At 45.1% G+C, this 17,854-nt stretch overlaps 1 protein-coding gene across 2 annotated transcripts in view; it reads right to left on the reverse strand.

Moving 5' to 3' along the window:
- The window catches only part of Lgr1 (Leucine-rich repeat-containing G protein-coupled receptor 1), a 261,257-nt gene extending 243,917 nt beyond the window's left edge, over positions 1-17,340 (reverse strand). For both annotated transcript variants that reach the window (XM_070530926.1, XM_070530922.1), the window contains exon 1: positions 17,114-17,340. The gene's annotated coding sequence lies outside the window, so the exon portion shown is untranslated. The remainder of the gene's footprint in view (positions 1-17,113) is intronic.
- Positions 17,341-17,854: the final 514 nt, after the last annotated feature.

Consider the following 17,854-nt stretch of genomic DNA (forward strand, 5'->3'; position numbering starts at 1 on the left):
TTCGAGGCTCATGTAGAAAAGCTGACGCGCTTGACCCGCTGAGCAGATTTTCGACGATCGCCGACTGTGTTCGCCATGCACTGTTGCCGTTCTTTGAGTGTAGCCTGTTTTTGAGGGCACAAGTACGCCCAAAAAAGCTGGTTTGGTAATTCCCAGTTTTGCTGCTTTCTTCATCGTCACTAAAACGTGACGGTATGAAAGCTACGGCATGAGTTCCTATACTCCGGCCATTCGATGCAAGTTTACGACATGCCGATTGTTCGGTCCTACATAGGTACTAGACGGGTGTAAACTAGAGAAACACGGATTCTGACGCAATCTGTGACGGAGTCTTGCAGAATCGCACGTACCTGTGTCTATGCCATGTGCTGCGTGCTAAAACGACAATGTCATTTGTGATCGCTTAAAATAATTAAAAAAAACAAAAAAAATTTGAAAGCTTGTTCGACAAGGGCCAATCATGAAAGCAGAACGGTGTCGCATAGTTTATACGCATGGTTAGCTGTTGCAAGGGAGAGACTCGGGACCCGCCGCTGTAGCCCAGCGTCTATAGCGTTGCGCCTCTGAGCTTGAGGTCGTGGGCTCGATCCCAGCCGCAGAGGCCACATTTTGATGGGGGCGAAATGCAACAACGCTTCTGTACTTAGATTCAGGGGCACGTTAGCTAACCTCATTTGGTCAAAATTAATCCGGACTCCCCTACTATGGTGGGCCTCATAATCATACCGTGATTTTGGCACGTAATACCCAAGAATTTACTTCAATCTTTGTCCTCCATATAATCCACCTAACGGCATACCCGGACGCACGTCCATGGTGTTGGGAGCGGCCATCTCTCGCATACATAACGTGGACGTGCACCCAAAATTAGCTCACGATTATAAGGTTGTTATTGACTTTGAATACATTATTTACTTCTTCAGACTTTTCCCCCTTCTTGTTAATATCCGTGCTGGGATTGACAGTGTTTCTATATGAATAAACAAATATTAGAAGCAACAAAGCCACGATAAACCCTCGTACGCTACATCAAGGAATCACTGTTGCCAAATTGTTGCTGGACAACTATCCTAGGGCTATTTTTATAATGCAGGTACACAAACACTCAAGAAAGTGAACGAGAAGGCAGTCGCCGCCGTAGTTCAATTAGTAGAATATAGCACGAATCCTGCGGAGGTTGTGGGTTGGCCTTCCAGCGGCAAGTTGTGCTTTCTGCTCACAAGTGCCTCGAGGGCGGTTTTGAAAGCGCAGGTTTCCTTCTCAAGCGTATGACCCCTGAAGAAAGCTGACCGCCAGGCCGGCCCGGCTACGCTCGTGTACGTTTGAACCAGTGGGTGTCCAGTATAGGCCACAGGATGTGTGCACATTCTTGGACGATTCCATATAATGGGCATGTGCCACAAGGGGTATAGAAGTCTAGAACGTATTACATTTATGTCAAGCTTCTCTCCTCATACACCTGCCATCACCATTCTATCTCTCTGCAAAGATCAAACGCCGCCTTCGTCCTCGTGACGCCAATGCGTCGATGTCTCAGAGTGCGCATCCGCATGAACCAGTGTTTGCATTTTGCCGTAGCTTTAAAACAAGGTGGTGCATAAACATAAATGTTGCATGGTATTAAAGTTGCGACCCGTGCGGTGCATTAACATAAGCATCGCATAATATTGCACGCTGCCTAGTATGAAAACTAAAACAATAGTACGCTTGACATTCAGTTGCAGAGCACATAATTGACCCCTCTACCTAATCTTCGCTTTACATAGGTCCCAACATGCGCGTTGGATCTGTATAATTGTTTAAACTGTTCTAGTTCTCTACTTTTTGACGAAGTCAGAAAGGATAAAGGCTTATCGTGTATAGTACTCTAACAACTGCTAACCATTTCAACAACGTGCATAGAACTCTCAACAACTGTTATTCCTCAACCCCCCCCCCCCCGCCCGAGATGCGTGCCCGGTCTTCGGCTCGCCCCATGTCCTTTCTTTGTCCTTATCATTTGTGTTGAGTTTAGCGTACTCATAAACAAACAAATAATATTGGTCGCAGTAATCAGGGCCCGTATTCACAAGGAAAGGCCTTACAGTAGAATTGTTCATAAAATAAAATTCCAGCCAATCCTGATGTGGAACACATTATTTGCGAATGCGACCGGCCAAGTGCAAAGAACACTAGTGAAGACAAGCTTTGTGAATGTGGCCCCAGTTCTTTTGCCTGCATATTTGTTATTGCGTAGGCATGTCTGCATATGCAATCTCTTCTGCTTATACGCTTTATAGGCTCTAGTAGACTGTAGTTTTGCTTGGCCTTTGAAACTAGTACTTGTTTTTGGTGCTCTATGACGCATTGGCCTTCACGTACATCAGTACCAGTACTATCAATAGGTTTCTGAGTGATCTAGGGAAAAAAATTTGCTGAGCAGTCATCACCATTACCATCTAGTGATGGTCGTTGTCACTTATACGATCAAGTCAACTACTGTCTGTAACGCAACCTTTTGTTCTCTCTCTCTCATACTCGACAATGTATGCGAACAGTTGAGTTCAAATGGAGTTGGCAGCAACGACATCAAGCATCAATCTCGGGAAGCCGATGCCGGGGATAAATGATTTATTCATGAAGGTCGGTCTCAGAGGTGCGGGTGTGATAGCGAACCTATATACTCGTGTAGAGCTCGGGTTCGATTTGCGTCCATGTGTCCTGCCAATTTGTTTTTTTTTTACGATTCGTTTCGCTGCCGCATACCTACAGTTTCTCAAGTTTTACTGTACAGCGAGCTTAAACACCAGGGAAATCAAGTATACTAGGTCAACCAAAGCGAGTTCTTCGTAATATATTTCTCCACTCGCACAACTGTTGAACTGTTTTTGTAGTAGGGAAAAAGTAATTAGTTTAGAGTAATCCGCGTTTCAGTAGCTCTCCAATGTACTTACTGCTGTAGCTTGTTACACGGAACGGGTGCAACCGAATTACATTACTTGATTAAATGCATAGTACTTAGTGATGCAAGATCTAACGCGCCGTTCACAAAGCTTATTTAATCAGGCGTCGCACCAAGTCAAAACTGCTGAAGCGCTTTTTTTCAATAAAGGCAGCAATTTTTCAAGGAAGAGGGGTGACGGCAAAAGAGTTTACGTGATCGCCTACGGAAATTTCGACATCGTTCAGGCTTTGCAATGAGATGCAAGAAAAATGACCTAACTATGGAAAAGCAGTCGTTAATCTTTATTGTTTTCGTCGTTGGGGACTTTGGTCCCATATAGCTTCTTCCGTCAGTTCATTTTTTCACACGAGCATCAAGCAATTTCTCGATTTTTTTCCATTTTTAGTGTTCTTTTTTATGTCAGGCTTTATTGGCATCATATACACAGCAGCTTATACTCTCGTGCTTACTGTTACTGCTCACTTGCATGAAGTGTAAAGCCCTGTTTCATTTTGTGGTGTTAATTATGGTCCAGGCGCCACGAAATATACGTGCTTTTAGTTCTTTCGTACGCAAGAAAGCTGGGGCGTAATTCACAAGCCCGTCTGTGCGAAACCATTGTTCATCGTCCGGTGGTTATCGCTAGTAATGTTTTCGCTATAAGGATGAACCGGCACTCGTTATAAAGAACCATTATAGCGTACGAGCCGCTATGTGAATGTAGGCTCTGTTCGTCACCGGTATACTTTCAACCTAAATACATTCTTCAGGCGGCGGGACCTGGAAACCTGCGCATACATGAGAACTGCAATGGCACGTCACTCGCAGATAGCAATTCGTTTGTGAACTACGTCGCTTTTGTTGACATTTGATGATTAACTGTAGTATTGCTGCCTTCTGGGAAGATGATTTCATCATTTAATAAGAAAGAAACACTGAAACATGCAACTTCTCCCTACACTTTCAATTGCTAAAATCCTAAAAGGAAGTTTTAGCTCTTGGGGCAACTGCAATTTTAATATTCAAATACATGCAAACACCAAAAATCGTTTTATGAGATAACCTACTGGCCGATTTGAATGATATTTGTGGCATTCAGGAGAGAAAGCTTAGTTCTAGTAACTCTAGGAAGTGATATGTTCATTTAAAATTATGAATGTTTCATAAAAATTGCCGAAAGTTGGTAAGTCTAAAAAGAATACAAGCCCTAAGTTTACAGACTAGTAACTATGCACCAAGAACAGACATCGCATGTTCTGTCAACTGCACCTGTTAGCGCATCTAAAGCAGACAAATCTTATGTGTGAATATGCAGCTGACGTGAACGTGTTAAAAGGTTAACGAGGATTGTGCAAATGTTCTATTCACACATCAGTGGCATGATTATGTATTATTATGATTATGTATTAGTAGGTGAAGCTTATGGCGTTGTCACACATATGTTTTATTGCGTGTTACAGAGTTGTAAACATGATACTTGAGTTTTTTTTTTATTTTGCAATTTTCAAGAAGTTCGTGTGCAACATTACAGCACAAACAGAAAATTAATTGCTGCAGTTACTAGGTTTTAACGTTTTCTCTTAAATGCAATAAACTTAATCGAAATCAGTGTTATCATGGTTGCTGAGAAAAACAATTTCTCCGTTACCATCTATTTCGCTTAGGGCTACAAACCAATTCTGCATCCTTTCCTCTAAAAGGAGGTCTGTTAGGCAAGTTTCTATTGTTTCGAGAGTTAAGCCTAGTGCCACTGCCTTTGTGAGGAGCAAATATCACATTGCTTTTGAGCATAGGCGGAAAGTTTTCATTTTTCCCGGGGGAGGGGAGGGGGGAGGCCGTGGCACGACCAGCTTTTCGAGCTCCACCCATGTATGTATATGTGTACGTATGTACAGGCGCCGACAAAAGTGGTATACTCCACGCAGCGGGAGCCGGAGCAACGGCAAACTGCATCGCAACGCCATCTACAGGCAGCATCTGGGATCGAGACAGCCAATGGGTGCCCTTTATTATCTGCAGGCATGCCGCTTGAGTCGTGTCAATGTTTCGTGCTTCAGCCCGCCAAAATGCCGAGCGACGCCGCTGCAGTAGCAATCTGCGTGGAGTATACCACTTTTGTCGGCGCCTGTATGTATGTATGTATGTATGTATGTATGTATGTGTGTGTGTGTGTATGTATGCGTGTGGGTATGTATGTATGTATGTATGTATGTATGTATGTATGTATGTATGTATGTATGTATGTATGTATGTATGTATGTATGTATGTATGTATGTATGTATGTATGTATGTATGTATGTATGTATGTATGCATGCATGCATGCATGCATGCATGCATGCATGCATGCATGCATGTATGTATGTATGTATGTATGTATGTATGTATGTATGTATGTATGTATGTATGTATGTATGTATGTATGTATGTATGTATGTATGTATTAGCCACATCGTAAGACACCAGCAAACAATGACACCAAGGACAACCCACGTCTTCGCATTATGCGTGCGATGCTCTTAGCAACTGAGCTATCGCGACGCCGTTTTCCTATACACTTGCTGTGGTATTTATCTACTAGAAGTAACCCTGAGAGTGTTAGCCAGCGCCGCCCTTCATAGCCTTGGCTACATATATATATAACCTTAATAAAAGTTGCACTAGAAGAAACAGTCTTACGTCGAAGAATTGTTCACTTGGAAAAATTGTCTTGTACTTCACTCTTACTAATACTGCTGTGCCTTTCCTGCGAAACTTCAGCCTTTCTTTTTATTATTTAATGTATTTATTTATTAGTTACCTGCATCACGCCGCAGGGCATTACAGCAGGGAGGTTGCACACCTAAACAGGTATATGAACAAATTATTTCAATGCATAGAAAAAAGAATCATTTGATGTGATATATACAATGCTGGATGGCGAACTGTTCCAACCTTGAACAGTTTTAATGAAAAAGGAATAACGCATGAGCCCTGTAAGAAAATTCGTTGACGTTCAAACAGTGGTCCAGTCACTTTGATATATAGTGTGGTGCCTGTATATATTGTTCGTGGTTTATGCCTGTTGTAGAATAACAAATATCGTGGAAAAATTTAATATGACATGCCCTCTACGGTCTTTCAGCTCTTGCCATTTAGGCTTAGATTTAGATTTGCCTTCTGTCATGGTAAGCTGCCTGCTATAATTACCAACAACTCTAACTGCCGTATTCTGGATTTGTTCTAATCTATTTATAAGCTCAGATGTATGTGGGTCCCAATAAAGACATCCATTTTCAAGTACTGAGCGTACATGACTGAAATAGAGCTGCGTTTTTATGTTACTCGGTAAATGACTAAAATTTTACCGCAAGGATCACAAAACTGATGCTGCCTTATTTCCAATATAGTTAACATGCTTGTTACATGGTAAGTTACAAGTAAAATCGTGGATTCTATACCTGTACCTATGCGGACCATTGGCATGTTTTCTTGTGAAGGTGACATGGACAGTATTGTTTATATTTAATGACATATCCCAACGGCCGTACCACTCTCCTACAGCATTTAAATCAGCTTGCAGGATTTGTGAATCCTAAATGGCATCTATCACTCTATGGACAACACAATCATCTGCAATCATCCTGAATGAAAACTGTATACCAATTGAAATTTCATTAATATGCAACAAAAAGAATAGGGGTTCCAACACTGAGCCCTGAGGAACTCCCGACATAGCTGGTGCGTATTGTGAAGCTTGTCTCCGAAATAAATATTCGGCAATCCACTCTATTATATTACCATCCAAGTTACAAGCTTTTAATTTGGAGAGTAGGAGGCTGTGTGCGACTACATCAAATGCTTTACGGAAATCTAAGAGAACGCAGTCCGCAATTAGTGTCTTATCAATTGCCGAGGCTAAATCGTTAATAAACTCTATCGACTGTTTATTGTGAGCTAAACCACGCCTGAAACCTTCTTGGCTGGGGTTTAGGAGATTATGTTTGGTTAAATGGGTCATAACGCAACTATATATTACATGCGCCATAATTTTGCAGATTATACTAGTTAAGGAAAAAGGTCTGTAGTTCTGAATGTAGTTTCGCACACCACTCGTGTGAGCATGACTCGCGCTAACTGCCAGTCATCAGGCATGCCCATTCCACTGAGGGACTTCTGGAACAACAGCGTGAAATAAAAGCACAACGCATGCGCACAATTCCTTATGATAGCGGCAGGAATGTCATCAGGGCCGCCTGCCTTAGCCTGGTTCAGATCTTTTGTAATTTACGGATACGATCGACACAAAAGGCGACTTCTGGCATGCGGTCTATTTCAACAGGCAGTGCGAAACAAACTGTACGTGAGCTAGACGGCAAGAACATAGATGAAAAATAGCGGCTAGAAATTTCAACTTTAGGCTCAACAACATGAATGACTGTTTCATCATTTTTCAAAGCAGGTATCGAACATTACTTTTCACATACCTCCAAAATTCTTTGGTATCTCTGATAAGTTATTCCCCTAGTTTTAAAAAGTCCGAATATAAGCGCCGCTTCGCATGACTGCTATTGGAACTGAGATTGAACAGTGCGAATAAAACAAGGACACGAGGAAACCAATACCACAGACAAGCGCTGGCTGCCAACTGGACGTTTATTTGAAGTTATCGAGCCATTTTATACCTTTTTCAGCATAGGCATGCGTACACCAGTCGCAAGAACATCTGAAAATTAGCTCCATCATAATCTTTCATCCAAAAAAAGATTTTTCCCGACAAGGCAAGAGAGGGAGCGCTTACACATTCTTCTCCTTCCTTTTTCATGTAATAAGCCTCTATTCTTTCCTCTTCCCTCCTACCTTTTCCTTTCCCTATGAATTTTGTTTTTCTTTTTCAAATATGGGAGTGCAGGGACACTTGTTAAGATGTCCTGCTAAATGAAGCAAATTAGCATTATGTCTATTGGAAACTTTCTTTAGATTGTGTGACAACTTCTGCAAGTATTCCACCACGTCCACTGGTCTCTTGTTTTCATTCTTTTCTTTCTTTGATGGCTCGGAACTTATTTTTTTTTCTTTCTGCAAGATGGCTTCGCATACTGAAGCGATGACAGAACGGTTAAAGCCTGCGTTCTGTAATCGTGCTATCTGATTTAAAAACTTCGCTTGCACTCATGCTCAGACTACTTACTTAATGCTGCCTTAATTCACGTGGTTGCTATGCTTCTCTTAATCAATTTAGAATGTGCGCTGTCGTAGCGCAACGAGGTTTTCTTAGATCTGGGATGATATCCCCTGCATACATGCTCTTCCAAAGAAAAAAAAAAGAGATTCATATCAAGAAACTGAATGCAGTTATTAATTGGCAATGCATACGTGAACTTAGGTCCTCCCGATGAGTTAATGAACATGTCCAAAATTTCTTCAACCGTGTCATGAAAATGCATAGAGGTATCTTTCTTCATAACGATTAAGTAGTAGTGAACGTACCTAAACACTCGCGTTACAGGCGTGTCCACCTGCTTAGCAGAAATTACATTGTCAACTTAGGATTTTAAAGAGAATGTCACACAAGATGGGGGCTATGGCTAATCCTATACAGGTGCCAGTGCGTGATATTTCTATCCGTAATAAATCTTGTAAATTATTAGAAGAGTTATTGTTCTCATGAGTCGTTAGCCTTGCCTACTGGAAAGAAAATCAATACTGAAACATATATCATTCACGTGCATTTCACACGCCGTTGATAAAATACTATGTTGAAGGGGTCACTGAATTCTGCAGATTTTTTTTTTGTTCGGGTTAAAAAAGAAGCACGCAAAGCAATTTGAAACGAGGTGAACATACGGCAACATATCCCTTCTCTAGACATAGGCTATCATTAGAAATAATTTTTGTTAGTTGTCTACCTCCTTTTCTTTAAAAGATATCAGTCACAGTCACAGTCACAGTAAAAATTTTAAAAAATTTGAAGTTAAAAAATATAGATGAGGTTAATACCCTTGACTTCGTATTATCAGTATTTGCATAAGCAAAGCGAAAGTATGAATTAAAATCCGTGCATGTTCGCGCCAACAGTGATGCAGTAAGGTTTTAGCCACAATAAAATTTTAACGGAAGTGGTAGAGGCAGTTCACAAGAAACGTCTAATGATGTGGGTAACAGAACTCTGGTAATGACACTTGAGGAGGGGAAGGGGAAGCTTTGGCATCACCGGGGGAAGGGGGAGGGAGGGGGCAGAGCATTCCCCCTTCCGGAAAATTTCGAAGCGAGCTCGGGCCTCGGGGCCCCCCGTAGTCAGCGCCTGTGCTTTCGAGTACTGCTGTAATCAGGCATAGGTATATACTTTCATTTATGGCGCTTTTCCCTGGTCGACCTGGAGCAGGATTTTTTGCTCCACGGCGGCGAATCCAAATTGACGGTTTGCAAAAATGCGGTTGCGCATGCGCGAACATGGTTCTCACGAGCACCCTCTACGTGGTCGGATACATGAAGCAGACGAACAACCAACGCAGCCATAAAGCACGCCCTGAAGCGCCGTTTTGTGGTAGTTTTGATTGCTCTATTTACGTGAAAAGGCCGGCTAGTTGTGTTGCGTACGGGTGCACAAATTGCTGCATTGGCAAACCGTGCACGAGTTTATTTCGCTTTCCGCACGAGTAAAGCTATCCGGTGAGGAAAGCAGCACGGACAAGCGACGGCCGGAGATGCGATCACAGCGCACAACTCGCTCCTCGCAGAGCCGGTACTCATCGCGCTACTTTCGGCTGCTTAATTGTCATATGCCAGCACCACGAGGTCATTTCGACCTGCAAGCTAGCTTCGAGACGCCCTTAAAGGTAGTCGCATTTTGCCGGAAATGTGGAAAGCTCAAGCTGGTCGAGCATGTACAGAGCTTGCGGAAGTGCAGTGGTGTCACTCGGGCAGCGCGCAGCGACCACAGCGAGAGGCAGTTCGCCTGGTTTGCTCTTTGCTGCCGACGATGTACAGATATCCAAATGTATTTTCATTTAGCCTCTTAATATTCATGCACGCGTTCAAGAATTCACAAAAACCGTGCGTTCAATTGCTAGAAGAGGCGTCTTCGTGACCAGCGACACCCACGGCCAGCGAGCAATCGTCTTCATCGGTGGCCGTTAGTGCATGAAGTCGAGAGAACGGCGCGCCGTTTGAGACTTTCCCATATTTACCGCTCGCGAAAAAGGACCATCGTAATAAGAGATACAACTTTGTGAAACCTTCCTTCGTTGCAGATGGGCCATATTAGTACGGTAACTTCTAAGCGGAGCATCCTGCTCGGCCCGTTGACTTTGTCGGCAGCCGCCGATCGCTCGAGAGGGTAGGCCTATTCGCAACTTTCACGGCCTATAGGGGGCGCCACCTTAAATCCAACATGGCTGTCCGAGAGATTAAGAACTAGAGCAGTCGGTGCAGTGCTGCGGTCGTCTTGCTCAGTGACATGTTGTTTCGCGTCGTCATGTTGAAATGTCTCTTCAATTTACACACCCGCTGTCGTTAGCCTGCGTAATGGCTCATATTGAGCGAGCAGAACGCAGGATTCGAAGCCTGTTTTAAGGCGAGGAAGTCCTAAACGCTGGTCATCTTGTGTAGTGCGGCATAAAAGTATGCACGTCGACATCCGTGACTGTTGAAGGACTTTGCATACAAACTCCGCGACGGTGTTATTAAGAGAAGTGACCATGCTTTCTATTTGTTATTCTATTAATCTGACCTCTTTGAACGGGTAACATGAACTTCTACACGGTGTGGTGCTCTCTGCAAGTTGTTACTTAGACCGCTTGAATAAGCCGCCATGTCGAGAAAAAAGAAACCTTCCTGGTGTCGCGCGACCGAAGTCCATCACATCGACGGCGGGAAAAGCAACCCTAAAGCGTTTTGTGTGCGAAAATTTCTTGTCTAGTTATCCCTGGCTGTGTTCACAAAGCTGGATGTTTAACACGAGAACTAAACAAAAAACCATATCTGACCGCTTTTGCGAGCTATATATACGATAACCGTTCACCCTTGTAATTTAGTTATTGCGCTTTATGCGTGCTGCTCAAGCTACAGTCTTGCGGTAGTTTTACAGCCTGCGCGAGTCCTACCGCGTCTTGCCTATAGACAGATCAAGCGATACATAGCCGATATTTACCGGTCCACGGCAATGCTCGCTTCATTCTTCCAGTTATCTTTACAAAATAATATACGCGCAGATCAGCTCAGGGTTCGCTACGCGAACACTGCACAGTAGTTTAACGTTTGTTGGACTAAGATTTGTTACCTCACGAGTGCAGTCATGCGCGCCTGTACACACGTTGCAGCTGCGCATCGAAGTCGCAGACGATGTACGAATTCCAGGTTCCTCTACGCCTGCGTCACTCTGCTTCGATGCACAAGTGAGAAACTCATCTTTCTGTTCGAAAATAGTGGAATGTCAAGCCGGCGTTGCAGAGCACGAATGCGTGAACGAGAACAAGAAATTTTGAAGCAGGTACAAGACTTCACGGAGAATGTTTGCGCTCCAACGTAGCCGCAAAGGCATGTGTGGCAAGAACGCAAGCATCAATCATACTACAACACATTTGAGTTAAGATTGCGCATTATTTCTTTCCCTGCACGTAATGTAGAGCTATGCCTGCATCTTTATGGAGGTGCGTCTATTCGCGATTTCAAGTGCTCGGAATCGTCACTCATCTGTCGTATTCCAAAAAAGTCCTCCGGCATGAAGTGCGCACTGCAAACCTTCATAGCTTCTGTGACAGCTTTGCCAATCCGCAGCATAATAATCAATTCCTTCCTCATGAACGCAGCGGGTGGGAATGAGTGAAGGCTCACATCGCCTACCGCATAACTACCGCTCGACACCCATTGCGGCACGCAGCAAATACGGTTACTCCTATGTTTGCTCATTCTGAACATGTTAAGTGTCCTTCAGGATCCCATGGGAGCTTTGAACGCGTTAAAACATCAACCAAAAGTGAAGGAAAAGCGTACTCAACACCAATACGCTAGCCGAACGGGCGGCAGCCAGCGGCGAGTATAATCTTTCGATTGCTTCCGGCCGCCGCCGCACGACGGCGCCACCGTACGTGAAAGTTGCGAATAGATACCGGTTGTCGAAGCAGCAGCCGACGGCGTTTGCGATGAAAACGCCGCTAGTCATAAAGCGTTTGTTTTCTTGAACATTTTAGCGTCAGGGCAATTATGCCGCGGTTAGATGAACATAGAGTTGCTTCTGTCTATACTCTGTCGGCAGCAAAGAGGAAACCAGGCGAGCCGCCTTGCACTATGGTCGCTGCGCGCGGCCAGTCTGCGAAATCAAGTAGGATCACTCGGCGACGCACCGGCGGTGTGTTTCGGCTACATACACTGCGCTCTTTGTCTAAGGAGCGCATGTCGTTCGCACCAGTCCCATGCTGGCATCAACAGTCTTCAAATATATGATATCTTTAACGTAGTCCTTCAGTACCGAGACCCCATGAGCCTGGCGAACAGTGGCAGTTCTAAATGGCCGATACTGCTGCACACGGTCAGTTTGAATGATACGCTTCGTGAAATCGGAGGTCCATGCCATGTACAAAAACGGGAATGGTGTGATGGCGTCTTCAATTATTTTTGCTCCTCTAAAGAACACACGCGGCTGCTGCGGGAGAGACCAGGCAGAAGCCAAGAAACGAAACTCACAATCTAACCACATACTCTCGCACACAGAGCGCTGCAGCTTCGTCTTTTGTACGCAGGGGGCGCTCACTATTTTGCAAACCGGACATTAGGCAATAAAATAACAAGAGATTGGTGGCACAACCCACCACCCCGTTTCAAAGGGGATGGTCATAACATCCATCCATCCACCGTAAATTTCGCTGGTCGACCTAGAGGGGGTTCACACTTTCCACTGGTAGTTTCGGATCAACTCGCTCCGTGCATGGGATCACTATCACTTGCTCCGCTGCCGAGGCGCGGATTCGGGCGGGAGGAGGAGGAGACAAAGCGGAGGAAAGACAGGGAGGTTAGCCAGCTTAAGTACCGGCTGGCTACCCTGTGCTAGGGAAAGGGGTGAAGGGAATAAAAGGAGAAAGAAGAAGAGGAAAAAAAAAGAAAAAAGAAAAGAAAATTCACACAGTAACGCGAAACTACGCTCTACAACGTTCAAAGGCCGTCGCACAATTCGCATGTCCATAAAAACTTCAACAAAGCCCTTAAGGCCTTGAGTGCCGAAGCCCGTGTGGACTAGAGCTTTTTCCTCCGTAAAGGGGCGATTGTCCATTTTTGCGAGAGTGGTCACGAGCACTGTTCTTCGCACTGCGTAACGGGGACAGTCACAAAGGAGGTGTTCAATCGTCTCCTCGGGGAATAGAGTGAGAAGCGTATACGTCCCTTCCGCTCGCTGTGGGACGGCGATTTTGGTTGACATGGAAATGCACAGAGTGGAAGCCACTTTGTGTGACCTGCAGGCACAGACTTCGGGTACTATCCACCGCGGAGCATTTTCGCTCTCCACCGGCACATTCGGATTAGTGAAATGAGAGCACTCGCTCGAGGATTTCGGCTACCGCTCCAGATCAACCATTGAAAAACACTAAATTAGATAATCTACTTACATTTGCACGTACATCCATTGATATATAGTATGCTTCCATTTGATGGCACGTGAGTAAAAAATGCGAAAGTAAAGAACTGTATCTGTGAAATTCAATTGCGATAATTTTCATGCCAGTGCTTCTAATGGTGGTTCTCGCACCCAGGGTCTGTAATTGTAGTAATGAAAACATCTCGATGCACAAGAGTGCAGTGACATCATGAGCAGTAATGGAACTAACGTTTCTCATTACTGCAGTGACGTCATTGCGCTCTTGCTCCTCTGGATGGCAGGGCTTTCAATTGTGAATTATTAAGAACGGAGCCTGCATGTCCGTCGAACGTCGACGAGTGTTTTTGCATCCGTGTTGAGCGGCGGACTATTATTTCTCATTACTAGGAACGTGACGGATTTTGATCTTCCCAACGAGTCTGCTGTAGGTAGGGCTAACATAAAAAGACAAATTTATTTCTGGCGTTTTACCTGCCAAAACTATGATCTCATTATGAAGCACGCCGTAGAGATGGAGACTCCGGATTAATTTTGACCAGCTGGGATTCCTTAACGGGTACCAAATGCACAATATACCGGCGTTTTTGTATTCGGCCCGCGTAAGAATTCGGTCGCAGTGTTTGTTATTGTACCCGGGACCTCCGCAGCGTAACGCCATAGCCGCTACCGCGGCGGGTAGTGCTGCTGACTTACGCGCTTCACACACCATGGCCCATCGCTTTTTCTTTTTCGATGGGCATGCGGGCTTTCTGATTTCGGAACATTGAAAAACTACGTACACTCGCGACTGCGACGGCGTCGCGCGTGTATCTAGGCTCTTTATCGGAACACCATTGAATGCGCTGCCACACAAACGAGCAATGGCGCAGTTACATCATTTTTAAAGCGAAGCGCAGTCAAGGTATATGACTCACCCAGAAAAATTGTTTGTCACCCAGTGTTAAAGCATTCTTCAAGTAAGTCAATCATTGCACCTATACTCGCGGACAACTATCTTTCGCTATGAAGGGAAAGCTAGCTGCACATCTGTTACCGCGCCAAGCAGTCCGGCTGCGTTTCACAGCGCTTTTGGTAGTTCGGAACAGGCGCTAAGTCAACGCAGCTTCCACGTGCGACGGTTTCGCCGAAGGGAAAAGCCGCGAAATAAGTAAACCTTTACATTCAGTGATGTGTTCTGTCTCATTTCACTGTTGCCGTTAAGGTGTAAATGTTTCTCTTCCCCAGCCTAACTAACGTGGATGAAAACGCGGGACTACTTTCAGTAGCGCTCTCCCTTGAGCGCTCTTTGCCTCCATTGCTTTCCCTTCGTAGACACAGAAAGTTGTCCGCGAGTACAGTGCCTTATACTTAAAGAATGCGCGCCTATTCTCTGATTAATTTTTATGTTGATTAGATATATCTTAGAGTATCCAAAATGGACAGTAAAATTCTCGCGACAACATAAGAACAAAGCTGTCATGTTGCCGGACCAGTTCCTTGAACAAAATTTCTATATCATGCTCACGATTCGAATTGTAGAATGTGGGGGGGAGAGAGAGAAGGGAAGACGGAAAGGCAGGGAGGTTAACCAGACTGAGTCCAGTTTGCTACCCTACACGTGGGGAGGGGAAAGGGGAGTGAAAGGGGAATGTGTCATGCGCTATGCCAGGTAAGAAGTAATGCGCATGGAAAATTTTTGTACTGACGAGTGGCCCACAACTAACAGCAATGACGTAGAGCAGATGACAAAAATTAGGACCCCGACTGAAAAATTCTTCTGCCGAATGTGACCACACCGAAAGGACGAAAAATAAGGTCTGGGCACGTCGTCGGTGGTGAGGTTGGAAGCAATATTATAACACCATTTAGCCAAGTGAAAACAAATCGTCTCGAAAGCACATTGGAATGAAGGTTTAGAACTCGATGTGAATGCTGACACACAGAGTGTTTCACTTAACATGTGCTAAACTTTAAAAATATGCAAATACTACGTAGCTGGACAGAACCATGGTGATGTCGTATGCCATTGCTTGGAGATGGATCTTTTTTAATTCCGCCTAATTAGACAATTAGTCCTAATTATTCGATGAACTTCTCAAATATTATAATTAGATAAAAAGTGGCAATGAGAAAATTGTAGAGTGACATGAAAAATTCCCGATACTCCTTTCTGTTGCTCAATACGTGCTAAATAAAAGTGTTTTTCTGAGCGTGAAAGAAGCCCGCGATGCACGCAAGCGGTCAGTTGCGCGCCAATTTTGCTTATTTTTTTACGCTGGTGGTCAACTTGTTAAATGCCACGTACAGCAGTAAACAAATAAATGAACCAACTTAAAGGGACTGACAACCGATTTTTAAGGGCCTAGTTTTTTGTGGCGCAACGTAAATCTCAGCCTCGGAAGTGTTTACATCTGCAGCGGTTACTTCCAAAAGAGCGTGGATATTTAGTAAGAAGAATTTTTCGATCTGAGCAGCCTCTAAAAAAGTAGAAGTCCCTCCTGCAGCAACGCTGAGAAGTGAGAACGATGTCTATAGCCCGCCTAGCAAATTGTGAAAGCGGCCCATCGTTCTGCTTTCACGGGAGTGAGTGCAACTGTGGTTAACCACCTACATTTAGACCTTTTCTACCACTTTTGAAAATAAAAAAATCTGGTGCAATAAGTTCGCGTTGTTGTACAGACGTTTCTACAGTACACGGCTACGTCATGGTTGTACTGACTACGTCAGTACACAGTACACGGCTATGTCATGGCTGGCTGGCCTCCATCGTCGCTGTTCTGTCGATAGACGAACCAAGCCTACTCAACGAAAACGAAGGCTTATCTGCACACAGTAAGTCCGTAAAAATTTACAACCATAAAACGTATACCGCATTTCAATACTAATAAAAAGACCAGGAACCGCGTACAGTAGTGCAAGGTCACGTGGTGGAGCTCTTCTGCAGCTTCATGTTTTGGCCGCGTGAGGCGCCAAAGGTCATTTTTCGTGACTTTTAGTGATGGCTTAAAGATATGAATCCACGTTTAATGAGAAAAAACATGGCTAATTTGAGCCACTACGATAGGGAATCATTCCATCAGTGGGGTTATCTTGGTTTATGTTATAAGCGGTTGTCTGTCCCTTTAAATTCGGAGCAAATCATGCAACAGTCTTCACTTTTTCCATATTATGAACATTTGTTCTGCTTGCTTTCATTCAGCAAGTTGTGAAACGTATCCTCAGCTATGACACCTACAAGATCAGCTAACACTTTTTCTTCTTCTTGTAGATGTAAGGGGAGAACAGGGCGCGTGGGTCAGAATACAACAGCGCATTCACATTTCGGTGAATCTCGAAAAATAATTACCTACTGAAATGTTTTAGCCATCCACCACGGCCTTCCCAATTCATTCAGGTGTTTCAGGACGCACAACTCGCGAAATCATCATACCGTATGGGCACATTTGTTTGTGCGCGTGCGTGTGCGTGTGTGTGTGTTTGTGTGCGTGTGAGCGCGCTCTCTTCCGGAGTCAGCTGTTAGGACGGGGTTCCAAGCCGCAGTTGGGCTCCCCGCTGGAGCGCTAACCACGGAGGGAGTCGCTCCAGCGGGGCGTGTGGTCAGGGGGACTAGAGTCTACTGGGCGTGCTATCGCGTTCACTCACAGCTTCTCGACCTGGTCAGCCAGACGAGCGGGCACCTGGTGCACGCTGTCACCGAAGCAGCGGCACTCGGTCCCCTGGGCCCAGCAGTGACAGCCCTCGGTCGCTTCCGTTTCGGTGAACGGCACCGGTAGCTGGGTTCCAACAGCCGGCCACGGGCCGCCCAGCGCCGAGGCCAATAGCGCCAGCAGCAGCACCAGCTCAAGCAGCGTAGTCGCTGGCCAACCAGTCATCGCGAGCTCGGACGATGCTCTGAGCCCCGGAGAGGAACCGCGGGCGCCTATACCAGCGCCGATCGCAGCGCCGCGCTTCAACCCCGCCGCTCCCCCTGCCAAGCTCGCAACAAGTGTCCCTCCCTCCTCCGGGTCCGCTGCGCGCACCCCTTTCGCGCTGACTCGGGCCGAGAGAGGCGCGCGCCGCCGCCTCCCCCGAAAACTTCTTGCGTCGCTGCTACAGCGCACACGAACTTCGTTGCTCCTCGCGTCTCGCTACATACAGCGACGGTGGAAGCAGCTGCTAAAGCCTGGCTCAAATATCTCATTAGACGGGAGAGCAAATAGTACACGCATTCTTCTTCAGTTTCACCCTACTTCAGCATGCCAGTACGCGAATATGCGAAGGTACAATGTGTGCATTTGTGTACATATCGTACTTTGGGGGCAGGAAGACCGAAGGAGCTAACTATGCTTGTGCCAGTACATCGCGGTGTCCTTGAAAACTAATAGAAATGAAGGGTTGTTGTTC

This window comes from Dermacentor albipictus, chromosome 1 (genome assembly GCF_038994185.2).
Source record: "Dermacentor albipictus isolate Rhodes 1998 colony chromosome 1, USDA_Dalb.pri_finalv2, whole genome shotgun sequence".
NCBI lineage: Eukaryota > Metazoa > Arthropoda > Arachnida > Ixodida > Ixodidae > Dermacentor > Dermacentor albipictus.